Raw genomic sequence first — 27,815 nt, forward strand, 5'->3', positions numbered from 1 at the left:
TGATTTGATTTCTCACCAAATGGAATAAAACGGGGTGGCGTCCAAAAATAAATTCGAAAACTTTTAAAATAAGGACCACCCTAGTATAGACTGCTGAGCATATGATGCCGCAAGCAGTCCAATCCTGGTCAAGGCGAATGACTTTTTCCCTGAGGATTTTCCGCACAATTTGTGCATTGCGGTTGGCTCCGTAATGATATCACCGTTGCCAGTCCCGGTATTCTTAAATTGTTCCAAAATTATGGCTGACTTACTCACCTAAGAATGCGAGTTGTTTTCTTTACTTTTCCCGAAGCAGGTGAAATTCTTGTCAGTAGGTAGAACTCAAGCAAACGGCAAAGTTGGTGCAGAATTAAGTGTAGTCGTTATTGCATTCTCTGCGAGATCCATGCGCGCAATGACTACCCTAGGACAGGGGAAATGGAATGAGAGAAAACCCCCTCGATAGCAGGCAGAAAATGTAACTTAGACGTTTTGCGGGTTCCCTAGCTTCCAGAGGCATAGAGGTTTTTGAAATACAAGCAAGACTCTCAAAGGTTTCATGTGCCGATGCCTACTTTGACCATGCAAGTAGAAAGATACTTGACATTAAATTTCTTTCTACCTCTGTAACCAGCTTCATAAAAAGTCTTTTCCTTGAAAAAAAATGCTCTTTTTTTAGAGAAAGCTAGCAGTATAATTAGCCAATGGCTTGGTAAACTATTATAATAACTATAATAAATTCAATTTCAAGCCTTTCTCTCGGACCCCATTCTACCTTAACCGTAACTTGGTTTCGATACTGCTAGAAAGAACGACAACATTTGCGAAGGGAATCAATATTGTGAGTGAATTTATGAAAATTTTCTTTTAAGGACAAATTCGAAAAAAAATGTTCAATAAGCTACTGTAGCAGATGGAATTACGACGTAGATGATATAAGTAAGTCCTTATTTTCTTTTCATTGAAACCTTCAAGCATTAGTCAAATGGATTTAATTTAATAAAAAAACTAATACGAAAATCAAGAAATTACGACGAGTCACTGAAACTAGGATAAGATTGCCTCCTTCCGGCTCTAGGCGAAGTCTAAAAAATTATGGAAAATTGTTTACCTATCCACGAAATGGAATACCTATCGAGCTATACTGGTATTAATATACAAAGCGATGCAATTATGATTTTTAGATTAGATGCCATTACCTCGAAAGTTTTCTCTTCAAAGGTACATTCTAACGCTCATTTACACAGTAAAAATCTAGCATCAATAACCAAGCAAGGACTGCATCACTAACAATGGATTATGTTCCACATGATCATCAGTCATTTTTATTCATTAGTAATCTGCATAACTAAATCCTTCAGTTAAAAAAGATCTTTCGACGCTGATATCATCACCTTAAAACGGTTGCTACGCAACATCCAGCATTGTCGACGGCGAATGATCGTTCTCTGTGTCTATTTCTTACATTAACACGACTTATTGAGTGATTTTTTCGCTATTTTTTACAACTTATGGACACAATAATTGAACACGCGTGAAAAAATTGAAAAAGCGCTTGAAAAAATCAAGCGATAACATACTCGTAAGTTTTTTTTTCTCCTTTTTCTGACCGAAAACACATTTCAGCTCATTCTCCTAACGAATGTCTCACCTTCTGAGAACCACATGATAGAAAAAATGCGGCGAATGAAAAAAATAGGAGAGTCTAGAGAAAGAAGCCACAGGAGACGAGGATAAATGGTATATGCTTCAATCGTACTTCCTTTCCTCCAGCGCTCGGCGAAAGGCCGGGAACACATCCGTCCCCTATATAGTCGCCTTTTCTCTTCCTACTTACTGCTTCTCCCTTTTGTCAATCACAGTGAAAGGCCGTCTGCCATGCGATACGGTGATCTTGCTTTCTCGACGAGAAATTCTCCGATCGCGCACCATCCGGAAAGATAGCTCGCATTATTTGTCATCGGAGAGGAAGTATCGTAACATTAATTTCCGCCTTATTCAAGGAAAATCTAATAATAACTCGATTTCGGGCTACACGCGAATAAATATTGTATTAACTTAAAAAAATGCACATAAGTGAGGTATATAATATTTATTTGAGCAGCCAGGAGCACATAAAAACGAGTTGATGTAAGACTTGTGTTTTTTTGACGCATAAATAGATCTCATGTTACCTTGAACACAGAAAAAATTCGTAGGAAATTACAGGAATGTAAAAAACAGACAGGAGCTGTTATTGGTTAATTTCAAGTTCTACGAAGCTAATATGAAATACTATTTAGCTTAATTTCTACTACAATATTTTGGCTTTTCGAATAAATGAAGGGCGAATAATGGAAATCTAAAATCTCCTCTCAATTCAATACTTTGATATACTATTTATTGGACGCATCAATGTCTTGCTTGCTTTGCGTATTTACTTATTCCTCATCAAAACGGTTCAACTGAACTTTCATTTCCCGTTTTTGCTTACACGAAATATAAATCTGCCAGAAGCACGAAAACCTATTCCTTTGACTGACCTGCTATAAACACCATTGACTTACTCACCCGAATTAGTAAAAAAATGTTAAATAACAATATAGTAAATTGTTAAAACAACGGATTTGCAAAGCCATTTTTAGATATTTCTGACGGCTTGCGATTCCGATAAGCTAATAGGAACTCGCTTTCACATGGTCTAACGATTCAGCATTACAGGTAGAACAGGTAAATCGAAATCACTGGGACTAATGCATTGCAATTAGAAACTTCTGGCTCCAATTTCCTGTGCATTAAGCATTAAAACAGCTTCAGTGTACATATAGGGACAACTTGTACAGAGTATGCACACGGTAAAGGAATGCCATTAACGATTACGGAAAAAGAGTCAACTTTACCTACCTTTGAGGTACCCAATGATAGTGGAATAAATAAGCTTTGAAATATTCCATGATATAATTTCCTGCCCAACCGGCTTCAAAACATACTATTAATTAGTCCATTTAATTGGACGAACGCATTGGAACGGTGAGTCAGGTACTGGGTAAAACATAACAAAGCTTATGGGCTGCGGAATGCTATTGCGCTCGATCAAGGCTCATATTAGAATATTACTCAATGCATCAAGCGAGAAATACGCCATGTAAATACAAAATATTTCCGCTTCGAACTGGAAAAATTCGTTGTGAGGGGAAAAATTGCTGGAAATACTATTTCTTGCACCCTTTTGATAGTCTTTGACCCAGATACATGATCTTAATAAACGTCAGACACTGAAGGCCGAATCAGCGTTTGAAAAGGTTATTATTTGGTTTCAAAAGTTTAAAAGCTACGTCAAGGAATCCTTTAAAACGAAATTAAAATTAATTTAAAGTTAATTGCAGCCATTAGATAAAATAAAGTAAAACAACAAATGAGCCACGGGTTAAGGGCCTTCCTCAGCGTTGTGTTGTCTACAGGTGACTGTTGTACCCCATCACCTATGGACAGCTCAACGCGGAGGAATGTCCTGAAGCAGATATTCATAGGGAGAAACTCCTCGCAAACCTTAGATCTAAGGTAAAATAACGCCACGCCGATGTCAATAATACCAACTGCATTCACTCTAATGGAAACTATGTACATTATATATTGCGTTTATAAATATTCATTATTGACGTATATGAAAAGTAACCCTCCGCACGACAATATGTGTATTTTTAATCAATCAATGAATAAATACTAGCATTATAATTAATAAAAACATTCCAAAATATATGCGCACCGGACACTGAAAATAAAAGTGAATCAGTCGACGCTGCAAAATTGTCAATCATTTAAATTTAATCTACATCGAAATAAATATGTCTACTTAGAGACCTTAAAATTTAACCTAAGACCAAAATATAAAAGTGACAATCGGAGTTGATAGTCACATAAGGTTTCACTCGTAGCTAGTAGATTGCGCTACTTGAAATCTATTACCAAGACACCATTAAGTATCGTTTTCCGATATGCTTCATTTGTATACCAAAATTAATAATTTTTCGGTGATTCTACAAACTTATTTGTTTTTACTTCGGACTAACCCCCTCGATAAAAAAAAATTTGTGACAATGCAGCTGCAAAAAAATGAGCATTTGACAAGTAAATGTTTTAAGCAGAGGAATGTTTATTTACAGTTTCTTCTTTCACTATACATTTACAAAAAATAATGCAAAATTTTAACAGTTCTATGCTGAACTACACCTCATAGGACATTTGAATTCAGATATGAAGGAATTTAAAATGAATGATGAAACTCTCTATTAGAGTTGGTATTTCGGCAGAACTGGACAACTAAAATAATTATTTTTTGGCTCCAATAAAAACATCACGAATCTTTTACACTAATATACTTTGAATGAAAGAATCTTTTAAACGAGATCATGAAACCGACAAAGATCGTTAGACGTGAAAATCGTCAGCGAATTTTGACGAGGATTAACAAAAGTTTTAACTCATTGATGGAAATATTCTAGAACAGCTAAAGTATAAAAAAAGCCATTATCACCGCTTTATGTTAAATGAATTAACAGCGTTATTTGGAAATTTGTTAACTCACTTGCAACAAAACAACTAAGGCGAGTCATAATGCGGAGGATGATTGTAATAACTTTAATAAATTATCGAGAGAAATAAAATATCTTTCATCTACTTGTCTCTGCCAATCAATCAATATAAGTTCAACAGATTAAGGCTTCAATTGGTGGAAGTTAGACATATTTAAATGAATAAAAGATCGTAGCACTTTTCCACAAGATTTTATTTCTCCTTCCAACGTGGGTTCCCCACATCCCTCAGTTGTATCTTTTCCCACTATCTCTACTCTGTACGCCCTTTCCCACCCCCTTCTTCAAAAATGTCAAATCCTCCCCAACGTTATTTTATACCCTTCCTCAAGGGTATAAAGGGGATTTTCAAATGTTTTGCAGTGTCTTGTACCGGATGATGGCTCAGTGAGCCGAAACGCGTTGTACGCATCAAAACATTTTGTGGAAAAATGCTACGATCTTTTATTTATTTAAACAATCAATAAATCTTATCAATATTTTTGGTGAGCGATTTGATCATACGAAATATTGCCGCGCTTGGTAGAAACTAATCAGCGAAAATGGAGCTGAAGAAAAATTGTGCATTCGAAATAGGTGAGTTCTATGGAAAGCCAAGTTTATTTCACTCCCCTTTGGTCCCCCGCCCCCGCATTCGGCAGCCAACCAAGACGTCCCATTTCCTCACGTGACTAACCCCTTCACGAAGCCCTCCCCCTCCCCTCTTCCCCTAGCAACCTCCTTTCCCTGACACCAACAGATTTCTTTGTTATCTCTCGCCCTAGACACATTATTTATGGGCGCTCATCTCTCTCTCACGACCTTTCTCCAACCTAACACCCCGGCAGGCGCTCAGGGTGGCCAACTTGCTAAGCAGCAAGCCAACAAATTTCTTCTTCTGCTGGAAATACCTTTCCCTCAATAGTTTTGATAGTCTTTAATCCAGATACATTATCGAAATAAACGCCTGATAGCGGAGGCCGAAAAAGCGTTTCAAAATCGATTGTTTAATTTCAAAAGTTGTTAACAAATATGTCGAGGAATCTTTAAAATGCACTTTTAAAAAATAAATTTAAAAATTAATTGCAGCCATCAGATAAAAGAAGATAAAACAACACCACGTCGATTCTAATAATACCTACTCCTTTCATTCTAATGGAAACCATCTGTTACTGCTAAATTATCTAAAACAATTATCACCGCTTCATGTTAAAATGCAGAAACAGCGTTTTCTGGGAGAGATTAAACTCACTTAGGAGAGATTAAACGAATATAAAGAGGGACCCTGTGCACGGCAATATTCATATTTTAAATCAATCAATGAATAAATACTAATAATATAATTTAGACCTAAATCTTAGACTGTCGCTTTTAGTTGTTCAGTGTTCACGGAGAAGAAAACTGAAAATACAGCTCACCAAATTGAAAACTGCATGGAAATGTTGAATCAGGTATGATGTAAAATTCTGATCAGGAGTTCTTTTTTCATTAGACATGATTTAATTTCTGATAACACCTGATCAAGTTAGACTAGACTTCTTGCATATTCACAAGATTTGATTTAATTACTAATAAGACCTATTCCGATGGGATCATAAATATCCATTAAGAAATTTCTGATGCAACAACATCAGTTATGGTCATGAATTAAATCGACCATACTATGATGACATCAGATTTTCTCGAAATTGGTCAAGCCTTATCATTTATAATATCCTATTGAATCTCACGAGACAGGAAATTATGAATATATTTCATCAGTAAATGAGAACACTCAATTAAATCAAAAATCAAATTAGAGGAGGCCTAAAATTAAATGCAGTCCGGTCATATAACCTGATCAGGATAAAAATATGCTCACTTCCTGATTTAATTTATCGATCGAATCGATCAAATTTAAAATTTTCATGCGAATGATGGTGCAAGGATGGTAAGAGAGGGTAAAAGATATGAGAGGTAGATGAAATTGGAAAATATTATAATAGGAAATTTAAGCCATTTGCATCAATATTCAATACATATTTTGCAGGGAACAATACATTAAAAGATGACGAATTCTTTACGGTCAAAATCTTTCAAGAGCACCTCATGAGATAATATTTGACAAATATAATGTCACTGTTTTGTCAAGAGATATCTACAAACATGAAAGCTTTGGAATATGAAATAGATAAAAAGACACTCTACTAGGAAAAAGCTATTTAAATAGGGTGATATGGGTTCGAATAGTAAAATTATAGTTCTACTAAAAAAAACAGAGATTCGGGTAAAATTCAGGGTAAAATTCATTAAACATTTCCTAGGCACGGAGCAGATAACTATGATTGGGGAAAATAGATAACACAAGAGGTATTTATGTATTAATTGGCATGTATTAGCGGGGTCATATATCATTTAAACTGTGAGTGGGTATTTAATGGCGGTGATAGGTAACATATGATTAAATGAAATTTTAAGGCAAAATTGTATGATGTTTCCTATGGAAGAATAACAAAAATGTAAATTTACATACATATTTAACACAATAAATTCGCGATAGGATTAACAAAAAATGACAATAATTAGGGAAAGATAAATGTGAGATCATCTTCTCAAACGAATAATTCATTTATTTAGACCTCCATGGTTAATCATCCATTGTAATTCAAATAATGACGTAAGTGGTGTCGTGAATAACCGGTCACAGAATCTAAATTCTAACAGAGGCAGAACTACTATATAAAAATACCGGAGATTTGGCACCACTGGGAGCGACCTTCTCTCCCTCCGCCTCGACCGATCACCCCCCACCCTACCTCACAAACTCTCCCCCCTCCCCTTTCTCACCCTTGAACTATTCTTTCGTCTCCCGAGCTATCCCGTCATGCAATATGCATCCCTGGCCGTCACACGCTTTTCATGGCGTGTAGTATCTCAGGGCACGGCGGCGGCACCCGGGTATCGGGCCATAAGCTGATGTTTTTTTCACTGCCGACCAGGTCATTATTAACTATGAGGTTAGGGAAGTGAAAAAATAGTAGGAGGAAAAACAGTTGAAGGCTCAATGTGAGGTGAGCGAGGAGAAATTTATGTGAAATATCTGAGACCCATCCCAGCTTAGCTTTCTACATCCATACTCCTCAAGTTTTATTTACATCTAGTTGACAGCATGGACTTTTCGTTCATTTTATTATATTTCTTCGTCCACATATGCTATTTTCACGACGTAAAGGCTAGTATTTATGCCTGAAAACTCAAACACTATCCTGAATATAATGAAGTGTAGAAATAATATTGAAGGAGCGTCAGTAAAAATTAAATAGGAATCGGTAATATATCTCTGAATCACTTGGGATTGCTATTTTCTGACTTCAATTGGGACGGATAAACACATTCTCTGGTCTATAGACGGATAAACACATTCACCTAATTCTCTGGTCAATAGAATTATTCAACAAATACATATCCCTTTGTTTCCTAAGGGAAGGTAAGGGATGAGCGATATTACGTCATCCACTGCTAAGGATTAAACGAGAAATATATAAATCCTTAAGAGGATTTTCTTCGAATACTGTCTCGTATGAAAATAGAAGACTTCCCATCATTTCAGCAAGAATCACTCGGTACTACCCATGTCATATTATAAGTTAAAATGACACAAAAACATTTTTTTAAACTTCGTTCCCCGGGCGTCAGAATAATTTTATGAATAAGTAATACCTTTATCCAGAGAAATACTTAGTGATGAACGAGTTATTCCAATCATTCCTTTGAAATGTTTCTTTGAAAACTTTTCGGGGTTACTATGCATTTAAGTTGAGATCTGGAACGCATTGCATTTCTTTCGAATGAAAAAAATATGCGTTTGCAAATATTCAGCTCTAAAATATACATTTCCATAAAGCTTCCATACATAAATGAGCTGAAGCTAAAACATCCTAACTGATAACAATTTTTGAAAGTCTACAAATTGCGAAACACACATATGTTGACATCAATTAGAAAATCAAAAACTAAATACGGTAGTTTCCTTCATCAAGGAAAACGAAATGCATTGATTGCGATTCCTTACCCACCCTTAGTGTATTCATAATATACACATTATTTGGTTTTAGTAATCCCAGTTTACACTAAGGTTAATGGTCAATTTTAACCTCATGTGAAAAAGGCCAGATTGGCGCCCATTCGATGCCACTCCACGTGACGTCACAGGGATCTAGATGTTATGCGAATAGTAAGGAGTTTTACATCGTCTAGGATTACCAATGAATGCATATGGCACAGAGCTCAGGGAAACATCTCTTAATAATCACCTATTAACACTGCCTAAAGTTGGAAAGTTTCGTTCGTTTGATAAGGTATTAATAATCCCTATTAAGCCAAGCGCTATCTGCTAGCAGAGTACTCTGCTACCTGCTAGCAGCCTGCGTCGTATCAGCGCTCAAAGCCTCGCCTCAAGGTCACCTCACAGCGCGGCAGCGGGAACCAGAAATACGTCACACGGACTTTTCCCATTATTCCTACTTAGCATTCGCGTTTTCGCGCGCTTGAAATTTTTCACTTTTCGTTTAATCGCGAAAAATAGATATCCTCATTCGAAAATCTAAGAGCGTGAAATGCGTACTCCAGGAGTAATAATCTTTCGATTTAGGCAATAAAAAAATATTAAGAAACCACCCTATTTGTGCATTAAAAGTTAAAAATTCTTCACGGGTTAATATTCCACTCATATCACATTATTTGAAAAATGAAAGATATTCCTTCCTTCAGTTTCAACGATAAATTCTCAGACCATTTGTCTCGAATAAGAGCCGTGAAACAAAAACAAATTCAGGGATAATACGGAGCACTACACTCTCCCGACCTTTAGCAAAAGAATATAAAGTAAAACCTGTCCGCCTTGAAACGAAAAGCGACCAAAATTGGAATGGAGACGAGGGTGTTTCAAGGGACCTTACGTGCAAAAGGATGCGCTCCCGACGATACCTATTCATCTCATATTTTTTCCCGGGACGCGAGAAAAGAATTGAGAAGTGGTTTAGGGGAATATGAGGGAGACAAAAAGAGGAAAAAAAACAAGGGAAAAAATTGGAAACGCTCGGCGCGGAAAAAATTATATCCGCGAGATAAAGAGGAGGACAGGAAGAAGCATGGGAAATAAAAACTAGTTAAAATTCCGAGCGGAGACCCACTTCTGTCTTCGCTTCCCATATCAATATTCCAATGCATTTCCTTATTACTCGCGGGGGAACTTTCCGTTTGAGAGGTTTTTGAGAGGAGAGCAAAGCCTTTCGCTTAAGGCCTCGCTCGGGTTGAAGGAGCGGGTGGAGGAAAAAGTGGAATATATATTTAAAATGGAGGCATCGGTGGGTTAGCAAGGATTGGGTCCTCTAAGAACTTCTTCCCGTTCACAAGCCTCTCCATGCCCCTTTACTACGAAACCATGCAGCGAAGAAAAATTGAAGGTTTTTCCTAATCTACATGTATGCATAAAGAGCTATCGTATATAAAATTAAATAAACCCGGCTAGGCGGACTTTCTCCCTACTACTTTAGACTCGGCATTATATTTATTTAAATATTTTGCAGCAGCCACATACGCATTCAATCCGGCTGACACCTTCAAATTGAAATGAAATATTACAAATTTCCCATTACTGTATTCCAAAAATAATTCATTTTACATATCTTCAATCTGTAAACATGACTAAGAAGACTTCCTGCCAACAAATGTTATTCACCCGGTATTAAGTTATCGTTAAATTTCCTAAGAAAGTGGTGTATTTAGGTATTCTATGTAGCTGTTGTTTTTCAATCTGAAATGAACTGTTAAATTTCCACAAGTTTTACCACTAATTTTATTTCTTTGATTCAATTCAGAGGAATGAATCTTTACATTGTCAGCATTATCGCTGAAAATTTTACATTGCTATCAGCTGCAATTGTGTCGCAAGAGCAACAGACCTCCAGTTTCAGTGTCTCCTGAAAATACAGTAATTTTTTTCTCGTTATTGTGTGCAGAGTAATTGTTACCTGAAAGAAATAGGATGTATTCCGGTGACTTGCTACATCTTTGGTCGACAAAGATCTTTACATATCGCCAATAAAATGACAAATGTACCAATTCCACCGCGTACGGAATTGCTTATAGTCAACATACGGTGAAAGCTACTACTGCAAAGAATAAAATTATACTTTATGCCATCATTTTATGATAAGAAAATTAAACAAACACTCGAGCCATTACAACAATGTTAAAAATGATTCTCATTTTGGAATATTTATCAACTGAACCCCTTAGATGTGAAAATATAATGCACAGGAAGCATACCAGCTCATTACGACAGCGGAAATAAAATATACGAAACCTCGATCTCTCAGTTAAGATTGTTCAAAAAACTGTTTCTTCAATCCCAATTCCTGCTGAACGTATGCATAATTAAATAAAAATGTTTATTTCCCAATTTTACTATCCGATATTACCATTTAATTAGCAATAAATATTAGCATGGTAAACACATTTGAGTGCTCAAAGGCAAATTCGTAGGTGGAAATCAGAAAAAGCGATGATTATTCTATCGATTAGTAAATATCCTAACATGAATGCAAATGATATTAGTTCATTTTAGCATGAAACTGAATACGCCTATATAGCTATGATATAAAAGTAGTAAGGTATAGTATATTTGCTCATTAAAGGTTACAATAAGCAGGTTGATCGTGATAGAACTGCATAAACTTCTAAAGATCATAGTGATCACAATAGCGTTTTCAGAAAGTATACAGAAGTGAAGAGGACATCCCTGAAGAGAAATGAAATGGATATTGATGGAGTTATGACGGCCTATTTTATTTAACCTTCATCATGCATTTGCATGATATCTAAAATTAAATTCAACGACCAACAACTGCATTCAGAACTATGCTGCGGCTAATCTTTTTGCAGAGGGACCATAAAATTCGTTACTAAGAAAAAGTATTTCATGTCCACATATCTTCCCATTTTTAATGTACCTAAAAATACACAAGGAGTATGAATATATATGTTAAACTTATATGTTATACTTAACCAAAGCTTCCTTGCCTACATTTGTGCAAAGCCTAAATAATCAAGTTGATACCTACTGAATCTAGAGCAATGGTAATGGGATATAATTTTAACAACATTTTTGAATACATATTAAATAATTCTAATAACATAAGAACAGTGGCGTAGCCAGGAGTTTTGTTCGGGGGGGGGGGGGGGGGGGGCGTGCAAAACCAGGGGGGAAAATTTTTGAAAATCAGGGTACTAAGTATAGGGTTTTAAACAAATTTTAGCACTTTTCATAATCGAAAAAACTTCATTTTTCAAATAAATCTTTTGTGAATTCGTCATTTTAAAATATTTGATTTTCTTTAAAGTAAGTGTGCTTGTATATTTCGGGGGAGAGACCGGACCCCCCCACGCTACGCCACAGACATAGAAAAAAAAGATAGGTGTGTCAAGAAAGATATGAAGCAGCCTAGATTAAGGAAATCAGTACAGAGGTTGTGTTGGCATACATTTTTCAACATTCAATTAAGTTGTACTTATTATATTAAATTTAAGCTTTAAAGTGATTTTAATTGGATTTATATCTAAAAAACAAAACTTTCACTAAAAAAAGGCAACATATTAAGAGTTTTATATTTAAAACTCCTATAAAGTATAGAAGAATCGAAGAATTGTAGCTCCCGAAATGCAACAATTGTGTGTAGGTATGAATCAGAAGGATAAAAATATTACAAAAAAATATAATTATGATTTGTATCAAACCATGAGAAATTGTTGAACTAAATAGGAAATTATTCATTGGTTCCATAAAAATACACACTACTACGTAGGCATTGATACGACCGATAACCATCGCTTCTCTCTACATCGAAATAAAACTTTATCCGTACCGTACATAACATTTATCGCTTGTAAGCGCATCTTACGCAGATAAAGAGATAAGCAAGCAGAGGTCGTCCCCATCCCACAAGCGACCTTCCACTTCGCCCCCTGCCAGTCGTCTCCAATTTGATTTATTCAGTGCGATCCGCAACGGTACAGCGCCTTTTGGATTGGTCCAAGCTCTGAGCACATATGAACTCAGCCCACCCCACTCACACTCGGCGAGGAGAGTATTGATGTGCACGAGAGGATTTTGAGCGCGGAGCGATGGAGTTTTTTTCCCCTTACGCGTGTGTTGGGGGCTGGAGATGGGTGGTCTGGGATAAGGACAGGCCGCTGTGTTTTGCCACGGTGAGTAGCTAAGACCTTTCCCTTCCTAAGCATCCATCTACCGGACCCTGCCTTCAGCTCAGTCATGTCCCTTACAAAGCACTTTTTTACTAGTCGGATCACATTGCCTTCGTTTAGACCGGCGTGCGTGAGGTGAAGCCGGCAGAAAATAAAAAAAAATAAATAAAACGCCCAGGAGAAAGGCTATCTTTATGCCTGGTATTATTTTCTGAAACGAGACCAAAAACCTTGTTTCGCGGGGAAAAACTGAAGCCTCTCCTACTCCTTTTTTTTCTTACGTATAAGGCAGTTCTGTTCATCATCTTCGCCGTGGGGATAACGGCGGTGAATTTCTGTCGTAATATAACGAAGAGTACCTCGCGTGCATCCGGCCCAAGGGGAAAAATCATTTCAGGCATAAAGGATTGGCTTGAGGAAAAATATCAAAGGTAAAATTCAATTCAGTTATGAGCATTTCCGTTAACTATTTCCAATACATATAAGTAAATATTATGTGACACCACACGAAGAATATTTCACTCATATATATTAAGATGAAGTAGGTATAAATGTATATCTACTACATGGTAAATTAAGTACCAATTTAAACCACCATTTTTGTTGAAAATTTTAATCATCTTTCAAACTAAACATAAATTATATAGTATTTAACTATGTTCATTTTATATTAATGGAATCAAAGTGTTGTCTGATTTCCCGGTATAAATATCCTTTTATAATTCCAGAGTCGTACAACAATGAAACCTATTAATTAATAATCCAGGTTTCCTCGCTTCTAAACGGTTTTAATTCAAAATCAAGGGTATCAGTATAGCCATAATAACCTCCTTTACACTCATAGAAATACAAATGTCATTCTATGGGGGTTAAGCTTGAGGGAATCCAAAATTGATATACTTGTCACTGCAACTGATCGGAGATACACACAATAAAGGGCCTACAACATTAAGCCAACGTTGAAAATCAAATTCCTATTAAGTTTTCACAGTGAAGAATTACATGTTCTCTCAGATTTTAGAGTTACAAAAGTTGCAAAAGAAATAGATGGCGTAGATGAATAAAAATCAAACTGCGACTCCTAGGCAAATTGAATAAACATAATAATGACATCAACCGAACACATATTTATTAAATATTACGTATAGGGCAAACTTATTTACATACCAAGGACAGATAATGATTTTTCAATTAAAATATCAATACGCAACTTTGATTCTTAAAGAAATGTATAAGAATATGTTTTTAAATGACGTCATGCAAGAAACTCTCCATTGAGTCAAATTAACATTGAAAATTAGTTTTTTCTAGGCTATTCTTTTGATATTTAGCTTTGAGCTTTGATTGATTCAATGTGGTTCACCCGCATCGTCCCTACAGTAAATTCTGCCTTTTATTCAGAACAATAAAAAGCTAATTCTAAACAATGAAAACCATGACCTGTGTTCTTCAAAGGAAAATATTGATTCTTTCCGATGGTACCTGCCATATTCTACCTTGAAAGATAAGCCGGCATCGTAGAGAAATTTTCCTTGTCACAGTATACAAACGATCTATCACGAGAATTATCCAAAGAAGCATTCAAGGACAATTGCTATAAACGCTTGGGCATTGCGATTATAAACGCTTAGGTAAAAGCGATGCCGAAAGTACTTAGTTTTTATCTGACAATCTATATCCGAAGGGTCACTTGGATTTAATTATGAACCTTGATTAGGTTTAAAGGCGTTAATAAAGTCCATATATTAAAAAAAATCATAAAATAAATTACTATATTAACTAATTTCTAATCTATTACACTTTTATTTGCTTCGGATATCATGGATACAATGTTGTTCGACAAAAATCAACAAAAATTACTTTGAATTTATTAATTATAATTCAACATATAAACGAAGAGATTCAAACCTGATCTCCATTAAACAAGTGTAAATATCTCTTTTTTGCGCATAGAATCCATAGAGTTAGAGTCCGTTATGTTTTTACATGATTAAAAGCATGTAAGTCCTTGAAATGAACATCATCATCATCATCATCATCATTGCGCAACACATTGGAAGGAAGATATGAAAAGTAGTTGGATCGGAATTGAATTATTTAACACTCATTTCATAGATTGAATGAATACAGTCAGTGGTTGTAATATTATACAGACGTTAACATGCCAAAGGAAAAATCATTATTCCTTAATCGTAGTTAAGACTAAATATTCCTTTATTCCCTCTAAAGATCTACTTATCTCTAATGAAAAAAATTAATATAAACAGAAAAAATCCGTCACGTGACACTATAAAAGATGGACCTCAATATTGTGATACTTAAAGTTAAGCTCATAGTTATGGCATTCATTATTATATTTGATATTTAGCTCCCAGAAGGAACTCAATATCTGAGACTTTGTAAGGCATTAAGAACAGGTTTAGCTCACTCACCAATACGATTATTAATCAACTGGAAATTGAAATCCAAAATTTTGATGTTCACCATATTTCTACGGTAAACACTAATTTAAAAAAGTTGATTCTACGCTTTCATTTCGCTCTCTTTCAAAGGAATATAAGCAACTAGAATAAGAATTATTAGCAACATAGCTAACATAAGGCAAAAGAGAGCAAGACAAGACATACATTACGATAATATAAAAACACAGTGTTAATAAATTACTTAGAAAACCAGTTAGGGGCAAAGAAATCCTACATACTGCATGGCAAGCCAGTAAGTCATAACAATACGAAAAAAAGGAAAACTAAGAGGGTGCGTGAAACAGAAAGTGAATAAAATACTAAACATAACAGATTTGAACACCGTTTTGATTTGATCTTAAATCCACTTTGAGGAGGGCGAAGAAGCCACAGAATGGGCGCGAAGCCTTACAGGTGGAATTCTAAAGAAAAGAACGTGGGGGAACGCTAAGAAAACGCAGAAGCGAATCATACGCTGCGAAACATGGATGAAATTTACTGGCGCTTGAGGAAACGAAAGGGGGTGGATGAGGAGGGGAATGTTCGTGGCGGGGAAAAGGCGGAAAATGAAAACCATTGCTATGGAAACATCGCAGGCACGCTCCGCAAACAAAATAAATATGAAAATCCAAACGAATACGTATTTTTGTCGAGTTTAATTTCGTTTTCTTCCCTTCTTTCAAAACGTATCCCCCTCGTATAGTCTCACCTAAACTACGAGCTTTCAAACAGTCAGGAGCTGCCCCTGTTGAAAACAGAAAGAAAAATACAAAAGGTGAATGTAATCACATTAGTGCAGAATGTCGAAAGGAACGAAAAACATATGAGCGCTCGAACTCAATCTAGTTTCTAAGGAATGCCGCTGATACTTCTACAATACAGTACAGAGACGAAAAACTGATGCAATAGACTAAAATAAATATTAAAAGCGTTAATTACCTAAGAGTGAATCTTATATCCTTCATACATTTCGAGCCTAACGTGTGATTATTTTTTATTTTAAGGTGAATCTTGCTGAAAGTTATCAGGTAAACATTTACAATATATAAATTGAGGATGATCAACTAAAGCTCAACCAAGGTGCATTTTATCACAATTAGTGTTAACTTGAAACTGCCTAGAAATTTCGCGATGCGACCGCTACAGAATATTCACAGGGAAAACTTGGCAGGAAAATTTAATATAACATTGAAATGTCGGTTTAAGAACAACCAAAGATTATTCTACGATTACAATATTATTTTTCCAGCTAAAAGAACATATCCTTGATAATACTGAATACTCAAAAGTATTTGAGGATATTAATGCTAACTCAACGTGCATTAAAATTGTCATAGGTCTCCAAAGTCTTGAAAAATGCAAGCTACTTTCTCCTCTGGCTAAAAACCTATGAAACTTTGATGCAGATTCCATGGAAGCATTTATATTGCCGGAGTAATCACAAATAAACTTAGACGGGCAATACTGAGACCGTAGGTGGCAGTGGGACAAAACGTATTTATAATTTAGAAGACGTAAGTTTACATTTACTTGAATTCGTAATGAGCTAAACATGAAACAAAATTCTCATCCACATTCCACGAAACGGGATGATTTCCAAATGCTACCTCAAACAACGAGAACGAACAAAACACACAAATTCTCAGCAATCCATTAAAACGAAGGAAAGCCGTAGTCTCCATTCACCCAAGTCTTATTCCTTACATTCTTACTCATGGAATTCCACGCACAGTTACAAAAAGTATGAAACAACCAAGAGAAATATTCATTGATTTCGCAATGACAATCTCACCTTTCCACCATTTGAAAAGCCAAAATCTTAGAATAAAGACGTTAATGATGAATCGCAAATAAAAATAATTCCAAGTCTAGTACGTGAATACTCAATTATATATGCGTCACATGTTACGCTGTTCTCCCCCACTTTTCTGAAAAACTAGATAAATTTTTCATTCCATCTATCCCAACAGCTCACAAAAAAACTCTCACAATGACGCAAAACAAACCTAGTACTAAAATAAAAAACAAAGGCGTATTTTTTCGTGTTAGTGACTGTGTCCACTTCCTTTTAGACCACTCCAACATTCATCTTCCTCTGAATTCCAACTACCACCCCCCTTATACTAACTTATACTTCGTACTTGACTTAATATTTAACTTGAATTCGTAATGAGCTACACATGAAACAAAATTCTCATCCACATTCCACGAAACGGGATGATTTCCAAATGCTACCTCAAGCAACGAAAACGAACAAAACACAAAAGTTCTCAAAAATCCTATCTAGTAAGTTTTAAGCCGATAAGTTGCAAGTTAATAGTTGTAACTTATCAGGTTAAAGAGCAACAGAAACTATCAAACGAATGAAGAGAAAGATTGATGTGTTCAGCCGAAGATATAAATGTTGAGTATTCAGGAGCGAAAATGCATAATAATTTAAGGGTACAACGTTCACTAAACTAGTGTTTAGTAACATTAGTCATGAGCGTAATATTCTCTCAAATGAACAGAACAAATTTCCCTCGATCTTCTAAGAAAGAAGCTAATTTTGAAATCCCCTCCCCCAGTAACCCAAAGGAACAAAGCAGACGCAACTCAGCAAAAATCCTTCAAGGGCAGAGAAAGGCGAATTATTCGGCGTGTGCGACAATGTCCACTACCATTTAGTCCACTACATCCTACTTCTCAACCATAGTTCTTCCGCTGATCAACTATTGCTCCCCAATTTGTTAAATGTCTGCTCCCACTAATCTTGCCACCCTTAACAGTGTCACAACTTTTTTTTGCAATTATTGTAAAATTTAGAAACCCTAATATCCGCGAGTCAGCTATTAGTGCAGTTTTATCCTCTTTATACGTCCCTTGTCTCTCCCTTCTCCGACTTCAATCAGACATCAAATTCATTTATAATACCCATAACTCCCACTTCGACAGTCCTAACATTGTTTCCTTCCTCAACATTAGAGTACCTTACCGCCACACCCGATCTACCTCTTCTCCACATTCCTACACCCAGGCTATCTGTAATTAAGCACTCACTTTTCCATAGACTTTCTTTTCTACTTAATTCTCTTCCCCGTGATATTGATCCGTTTGCTCTGGTACTTGAAAATTTTACTCACCACGCTTCAACATATTTATCGCATAAATGACAAGATAGCCGGATTAATGTTTGTTGTTTTATTTTATTCTACTTAAATTTGTAATAAATAATTATTATTTAATTATTTAATATTTGTTGTCATAATTGCATTTTAAATAGGCAGTCTTGCTGTATGTGTACGTCTTTATTAAAATAAATAAATAAAATATTCACCAAACAACCCCAAAGGAACAATGCAAAAAGAAAAGGATGCAGAAAACCCTTTAAGGCAGGGGACAGGAGCCGTATTTTCGGGTGTTTGCGACACAGTGTCCACTTCTCCCGAGTCCACTCCGACGTTCTTTTTCCGCCGAATTCCGTCACACGCTCCGACGCAACGCAACCCCCCCCCCCCTTTCCTTTCGTCGCACACTCTTCGCCGCTGCCTCCTCCTCCTCCTCCCGCGGACTCCTTCCATTTTCGTCCCACCTCACGCTCGCCGGGGGCACATCTTTGTTTTACGCACCGCCTCCCCCTTCAAACGCCCCCTGGCAGCGGTCCCTGTCCCTCCGCACGCTGCCTTTTTATGACGGTCCCTCGCCTCCCCCACACCCCTTCGGTTTGGCCCTCAAAAGAGCGAAAGACGAGAGGCAGGAAAAGAAGAGAAGAAGGGAAACAGATGAAGAGCCCTCAATTCCGACGGACGAGACTCGAAATGCTTTCTCTTTTCCCTCTTTCTTCTTCTTCATCTCGCTCCAAACTTCTTAAATCGTAATCGTATATCTTCCCTTATCTCAGGTTGCAATCCCTGGAATTCCTTACCGTTATCCATATGAAGCAATTCCTCAGCTCTGTTTTCAAAGCAAAACTATTCAAGTATTACCTCCGTGAGCAATTACGCCAATAAATCAAATTAATTTTTTTATCAATATTATAAATTACGAGTAAATTTTTTTCAATTTTTTTCCCATGGTTTGACTTTACTAAGATGTAACTTTTTTGCTTAACATTGCCAAGGGAATTGTGCCAGTTTTTTAATTATTATTTAAACAGAAATTGCTGTGAGTATTTGTATTCGCTCTTGTGGGGAAAAACAAAAGCGAAAATAAACACGATTCATTCATTAATTCAATCAACCTCTCAATAATATCTCTTCATCTTTCCTACTGTATTCTTTTATTTGCTGAGTCTTTGCCTACTCCCTCTGACATGAAATACTATTTTTTCCGATGGTGAGAAATTAAAAAAAAGAAACATCAATAGCAGCCGAGTGGATAGACATTTGGCTGATGGCTGCAAGGACACACGTCTGAGTCCATTTTTAAGGTGAGCTCTAACCTCGCTTATCCACAACAACCCTAGCTTTGAAGCACTGCGTGAGTGATGGACATCTATATCACCATTCCCCATCCTTCCTTATTCGGGGTGGCTCTAAGAAAGAGCCGAAATAGGAACACAGAAGGCATGGAAAGAACAAAAGAGGGATATAGTGGGGAGAAATGTCTTAAATTCCGACAGCAAAGACTGAAAAGAGCTAAACTCTTTCCCTTCCCTTTCTCATTCCTTCGCAACTTTTCTCCCTTTTATTTTCTTCAAAAAACGTTTTTCAAAGGTATAACAGTAGTTTTTATTGAAATCTGCTAACACCACGCGTAAAAGAAGACAAACGTGTAACTAGGGTCATTGGCATTTTAAAGGGGTACTTTAAAAAAATAAAACACAAACGAGTGATAATTGTTAAATCAACAAACACTATGGGTCTCTCTCACTCGGGGAAGCACACAGGTTAATTTAATATATGAGGATAAACTTTCTGCTGCTGACTCGATTACCAACTGAATAACACTATGGGTAAGATATAAAGCAACCCATAATTGTCCTAACTACACCAATGAATAGTCTACATTTTTATCAAGAATAATGCAATAGCTATACTAAAACCGTCAGATTGAGGTTTACAACTGCAATTTAAATGTTTGAGTAGCATAGAATTCAAGGGTAAAATGATTAAAATTTTAACATGATCCCACAGACGTCTCACCCCCATACTATTTAGGGTTTATACATACTTCAGTAGCAGCGGGGTCAAGGGTTCCTAATGTCCTGAATTGCTGACGGAGCCTTAAATAATTAAACCCCTCCCAAGTCCACTTTTATGTCGGCATACCTTTATATTGCCGTTCCCCAACAAAGCACTCCTCTCTACCCTTAGTCCCGCCGTTCCTTCTTTTCCCGCCAAAAGCCCCTCTCCTCTCCCCCCCCCTCTTTTGATCTTCGTCGTCGTCATGGTCTTTTTGGTTTTAACATCCTTTCTCCCCACTCTCCTTCCTTCTACTTTCCTTTCCATCCTCTTTCTCTCTCTTTTTTCCTTTAATTTCAGTTTAATCTTCCATGGGAAGCGGACTTGCTTAAGGAGACGCATCACCTCCGCTAAATCGGTCTCATTTACCGACGTACGATGTACTTGAATAACTCATTTTCGCCCAGAAAACTTTCTGCTTGCGACTGTGAAGATATTTAGGTACGTTGCTACTACGGTGGTCTTTGGTAATCCAGGGAAATATTTTGGGGACACATCAACTAGTATCTTCATACTGATTCGCAGCCATATAGCTACATTGTGTGGACTGAATCTAATGTTGTTCGATTTCCATGAGTGGCCTCGAATGGAATGGCAAGACGAATCTTCCGAGAAAACACATTTTTGGAAGAAGGAAAGTTTGAACAATCCATACAATTTCCCGCTTAATTTTACGATACTTGCATGGAATTTACAGTCAGTAAGCATCCTTATTGAATTTCCGTTTCGAACCCGTCTCTAATCGTCAGTGGGCTTATTTCGACCGCCTTCATAAATAAACTAACAAGTGGATAAAGTTTTTGCAAGCTTCAAAAACATACTTTCCACAATTCGAGACAGTGGCGTTATCATGGGGATGAGGGGGATAGATCACCCCCCCGACGCCTCAGAGGAAAAAAATTATTATAAAACTATTGCCAAGGTTTGATTTATAATAATTGCGTCTACTTAAAGTAAAATTTTAAGTACCAAAATGATGTAAAATGCATATCCAGGAAAGTATTTTTTTTTTTCTCGGACCCCGATTGCTTGAAGGGGAGGGGGGAAAGTCGCCCCCTAGGCCCCTCATCCCCCCACAAAGCATATTCCTAGTTACGCCACTGATTCGAGATAAAAAAAGAAGTGCGGCTTTTCCTCAACCTAAGCTCAGAGTGGTGGGATGTTGTCGTATGGCGAAATTGTTGGGAAATGGGTTACGCTTTCACCTTGAAATGTTCAGGGAATTCAAAATTTGCCATCTTCAGCATTTCACAGTATCTCGCGAGCGAAAATATTTTCGCAGAGTGCTCTCTGTGGTGCAACTATTCGCGTTTTGAAATTCAGGTAATTGTTTACCATGCAACTACTCGATAATTTCAAGGTGATAACTAAAGATTTAAATACTAGGAATACGTCAAGGCAAAAGACAAAATATGACCGGTGGCGTGAATTCAATCCGTTTCTTAAAAAAAATTACAGAGAAAAAAGAAGGAATCCTCATTTAAACTCCACCATATACTCTTTTCATTGTACTAACCTGATTAAATGAAACACATACATTTATTTATCAAAGACAAAATTATGTTAGCAGAGGTCGCAGACGCAGCATTGGAAATGAAAAAAAAATAAAATAAAAGAAAATGGAGATGTGTTATTGCAATTCTATGGCTGCACATAAATACCTTAAAATTTACTTCATGAAATATCTCATCTATGTATGTTTGAATGACTCAAACTTATCCGTTAAAGCTTCTCATAAAAGGCATATTTTAGTTATATACACTAAGACGCCGAAGATATGACCTCTCCGCCGAAGTCCATTGCCCAATCATAATATAATCAATTCGAAACACCAGGAAATTTCAAATGCAATGTCATCAAGTTAAAATTAAATGAGTTTCTTCCAATAATAAAATGACGACGATGCTTCCAGCATTTATAGAAAATGGTAATTAAGTCTGAAATGTTGTATTAAAAATGGCCGTTCATGGCATGAAAGGAGTCGTGAATAATTACAAAATTCCCTCAAGGCCAGATAAAGAATTGGTGAGCACTTTAGTCGAACAGTTAAAACAACTCATTACGGTGTAAAAAACAGTTGAGGCAACAAATATTTGCATGACTTAGTGCAACTACGCAATTTTCCTGCAGTGCAGATTTTCTGCCCGAAGGAATAAAATGAAATTCAACGATATGACCGCTCGCTCAAAAAAGGCAATAACTTTCATGTGCATTAATATTCATAGATAACTGCGGTATATGAATTTGATCAAAATTTTGTGATGAAAAATTTGGTATGCGGCAAGTACAAAGCAGTTTTATCGTTGAAGTATCGAAATTCCCTTAGAAAAGCACATTTAAATTGATGAAATAGCGCATCTGTTAATACGTTTTACACGTAAAAAATGTGTGAAATCTCAAAGTAATGATATTAAAATGTAATGCACCAAGCGATACTGAAATATTGTAGCAATAAAAAGAATATAATAGACAAATGTATAATATTTTTGTGTAACTGATTCCGCAAGGAATGCGCATTAATTCGAGCACGAGATATTAAATGAAATTGTTCTTTTTGTAATGTAGTCGTCAGCGTGTGAAAATTATATTGAAAAAAAGCACAATTCTTAGTAAAATAATTACCGTTAGACACTAAATGTCGGACCTATAACAAGTATAAACAAATGAGTTAAAGGTGGTGTACATAGTTGAGCATGAATAAAAATACGCAATAACTGAAGCATTACGCTCTGCAGAATTCTGAATTCGTGCCAAGTAATGCAGCTTTACATGCTTAAAAATACGCAGTTGATACAAACGACTATAATATAGAGCGAAATTGAGAAAACGCTCTTCAAGACTAAATAATTCGGCTTCTCATTCATCAGCTTTCCTGCATTATATCTGCCTATTTCTTTTTTTTCTTCTTTCTTTCCCAGAACAAAAAAGAATTGTAGTTCTAGTGGAGAGGCCCAACATGCAAATTATCTTTATTATCTATCTTCGCACCTATCAGTGCATGTAATGGAGCATGAATCGAAATATTTCCCTATTATTGCCGTTTTCCGTGCATGAAAATATGCGAGGAAAAAAGAAAACATATTTAATTGGCGAGATCAAGGCGAGCACTCTGCCCCAAATGCAACTCTTAAGATCGTTTTACACGGGGCACGGAATTACGCAGGTTAGAGCTGCATTCATTTCTAAAATGGCGCGGAATTGCGCGAATGCATGAACGAAATTAGAACAGGGGCTATTTTCCCGTCTCGCATCCACGCATTCTCGCATGTGTTCTACCAATTCACCGCTTTACACGACGCAATTTTGATTGCGCCTTCGCACGTACGTCAGATTGCTCAATTCAGTGTGTCGTGTAAAACGGCCTTTACATCACTGCCCCTCCCCAGTCCCTCATCAACATTTTTTCATGATTTTAATACCTGCCTCTTTTCATAACACGGGTTAAAAAATTGACCGATTAGCCGAACACGCGTTTAAAATACGCATTACACGTGCATTAGATTTCGCATGAATCGAGGTCCGCGCCTGGTAGTGCATTTTTATGCAAATAAAAATGCTCATAAAAATCAGCTTTTTCATTCCCACGATTGAGCAAAACCTCTTCAGGACATCTCCAACGGCTCTCTTTCTTTTCCAACTCCCGAATCAACATTCTTTCACAATCTACTCCTGTCTTATCTATTTCCCTTCCTTCAAATCCTTTGGGCAAAAGGGGACAGAAGGAGCAACTACAAATAAATACCGCGAGCAAAAAAATCATCACATTATCACTACATCACATTATGCTTCCACTCCCTCATCGGAATTCTTTGATGACATTTCTGTTCCATGCCTGGAAGTGCATTTTTATGCACATTAAAATGCGCATACAAACAAGCATATTTTTTTTTCATTCGCAAGATCGAGAAAAACCTCTATAGGGCCAACTCCCATGACTCTCTATCTTCTCCAACTCCCACATTAGCATTCTTTCAGGATTTAATACCTGCCTCTTTTCATAAAGGAATAAAAAAATTGACCGATTAAGCCGAATACGCATTAAAAAAAGCAATTACGCTAGCGTTATACTATGCATGAATGCCTGATCGTGAACTTTTGAGTAAATAAATATGCGCATACAAACAAGCATTTTCATTCGCAAGATTGAGCAAAACCTCTTCAGGTCTAACTCTCTCTTTTCCGACTCTCTCATCAGCATTCTTCCACGATCTACTCCCTGTCTTTTCCATTTTCCCGGTCTCTTTCCCTTCGTCAAATCCTTCGGGCAAAAGGAACAGAGGGAAACAAGTTCGATGGGTTTCGGTGGACATGCCTTTCCCTCTCTCCCCGTTCTCCCTCGGCAGCAGCATCGCAGCTTGGATTCGATTACCCCGGAGGATTATTAAGCGCAAAAGAGAGTGTCACCTTGCCGCTAAATAAGCTCCGTGCCACTATTGCAAATGGGAAGAGAGGAATAAGGTCTTATCCAAGCCGGGAAATCCTACCTCCGGCATGCATTCCCCGGGATTAAAATTACATTACACCTCCCGTTACGCTTAACGCTCCTTTTCTTCCATTGTAAATACGCTCCTCATACTCCTCAGCTGCTACTCGGGACCTTAAAAGGCGCAAGCAATTCCGTAATTGGGGGAAATTCCAAGTTGAACCTTGAGCACACGTGGGCACTATTCGAGTCGACCATCTTTGCGGACAAAAATCCATTTAACCTATTACGTTCCAGGATTTAAGAATTCAATTTAAAATTATGAATGCAACAACAGTGAATTGATTCCGAAAACCAAGTCATAAAAGATTCATCGTGAATAAATCCCTACAACGTCTAAGCATTTAAAATGCAACCAGGGATGTTACCCGTTTCCAAATTTAAACATGAAATGTACGGAAAAGGCGTTCGATTTGAAAATTTATGTAAAATTAGGAATATAGATTTAAAAATCACTATAAGAATAATTTGGTTTTAAATATAGAAATTTCAATATTTACAAACTTTCAATTGAGTTAAAAATGCATGCACAAAAGACAAATACCAAAGTACCTCCTATAGACTAATTTCATGTTCAAATAGGAATTTAAGAGAAAGCAAAAAAGCGCCGAGTTCAGAAATAATTACTTTAAAACACCTTAGCATCAAAGTCAATTAACATCACACGAACGACCACAACAAAGCCTGAATATAATACAATTTCTATTATCCTAAGTTAAATCGAAAAATGAAAAGGAAAGTAAATGAATACAATACAAAAGAATTGTGAGCCTGCAGAAATGTTAATTTTCCTGAAATGTCAGTTCCGGCTCCTTCAGATAATCAAAAAAGTGGTTCCGATTAGGATGGGCGTTTTCATGGGACAATGCAGGTGCATCCGATAGATAAGGAAGGTGCGGCCCATCCATTTGAGCGGGGAGAGGGGATGAATGACGAATGGTATATGGGGATTGTGGGGGTGAATGATAAATTGGGGAGAGGGAGGATTAGTTGGGGGTGCGAGTGGGCGTGGTTCGATTGAGGCCTCTGGGGAGACGGAGGCTGTGCGGGATGAAGAACACCACCATCAGAGGTGTTAGCAACTAATACATGACGTTTCTCTATGATAAAGGTTTAATCGAATTGATGTGTGATCTTCTTTAGGGAAATAGACAAATAGACAAAATCACACTACATTTATCTGCGTTTATACGGCCTTGTTTTGCTGCTCGGTACATTAAAATGGGCAAAAACTTCCGTAATTGGAGGAAACTCCTCATTAACCCTTGTTTCAACCAAATTAAACCTCGGCGATGCCTTTCCGAAAAAAACTACCGGGTTCAAGTTCCGCCAGGGTAGGTTGCCTCTACCTAGGGCATGGTTGTTACCATGTTTACACAAGGCACGTTAAAGTTGTCAACATGTTGAAAACCCCAACGTAAAAGGCCATATAGAGCTGTTTTGCGGTGGCATGGGAATAAAAAATAAATAATAAAAATAGGGAGCATCTACCTATCCAATTTTTGGAAAGGTTATTGAAAAACAGTTGTTTCAAGATTGCCTTTTTAAATTTACGGAAGTTATTGCAAGTGAAATGGTTCAGATGAGCTCTACTTGGGAAGCTCACCGGATCAAAGCCTTAGGTTGGGATGGAAGGGATCAATCATGTAGACCCCAATTCGGAGGATTACCCAGGAAAAATTTAACCGAGTGATTTCCTTTGATTTCCACAGCATCTGTACATTCAAACATAGCGTAAAATTTCCTCTATTAAAGTTCATTGACGATTGAAAGACTCACTCTATACAAGACAACTGGTCCCACAAGCTGCCATTCCTCAAATCGTAGAATAATAAAGTTACATAAAACCGTTACATTGAGGTCTTATTTAGTGCTTTACTAAATGACCGTATGCCCAAATTCAAAATTAAAACATGAATATAATCACGATGATATATATCTATCTTATATACTTAACCTTTATCTTATTTATATGCCATCTATCTGTTCTTTTCTGAGTTTGTTCTATCTGAGAAGTTCTATCTATATTATTTCGTGAAAAAGTATTTTCCTAAATTTACATCTTCTGAAAACCTATTTTGTTAGTAAAGCAATATATAAACTTTTGGAGAAATTTTGTATCACTATCTTCTCAAGAGCAAAAGATCCAGACTATAAATTTAACTCGTGAATCCGACCTGATAGGTCTATATACTCATATATTTGAAAAAGAAAGAGCCAAAAAAGAGAGTCAATAGGTAATATGGCGAAATATAATTGCCTAATGATAAGGTAATATAAAAGCTTTTTTTCCGAAAATAAAAGAGTTGCCACAGCTTGAAAACTAGAGCAGGCGTGGCTAAATACCGAGATGCTTAGCCTGTTAGCAATATAATAAGGCCAAGGAAATGTACCGTCCAACTTTTCCGAGAACCTCCTGATTAACTGCAGTTAGGTATACAACAAAAAACGGGGTAAACAGCAGGACTTTAAGATATCGAATTAACATACTTAAAAATCCTTTAAAATGAGTACGGATATAAATAGATTAGGAGAAAAGGTGAGTAATCGATTTGCTATGTTTTAGATATGAGACTTTATTTTTAAATGAATCACTCTTAATACTTCGTCCACGCGTAGCGAAATATTGGAAAATTAATCTGCACAGTAATGACAACTGAAGGCTGAGGATAAAGTAAGTAAACGCCAATCTTCTCATTAAATAAGCCATTTAGGTTCTTAATCAGTCGTCAAATGGATGAAACGATTATAATTTAAGTGCAACTCTATTGGAGCCGGGCTGAGCACGATTGTCGGCATCAAAAGACTTCGAGCGACAAGCCAGCCTTTAAGGCTAATTATGGCGGTGCATATTAATTGCTCAAATGATGGAACGCCCTCGTCGCGAGTTGACGGATATATGGATTGCGTAGTGCGGAAACTCTTCCCAGAA

General features: G+C 36.7%; 1 protein-coding gene across 1 annotated transcript in view; it reads right to left on the reverse strand.

Annotated features, from left to right (window-relative positions):
- LOC124167664 (hemicentin-1) overlaps positions 1–27,815 on the reverse strand; it is a 450,985-nt gene that overhangs the window by 246,337 nt on the left and 176,833 nt on the right. The window lies entirely within an intron of this gene.

The sequence above is a fragment of the Ischnura elegans genome, chromosome 11 (assembly GCF_921293095.1).
Source record: "Ischnura elegans chromosome 11, ioIscEleg1.1, whole genome shotgun sequence".
NCBI lineage: Eukaryota > Metazoa > Arthropoda > Insecta > Odonata > Coenagrionidae > Ischnura > Ischnura elegans.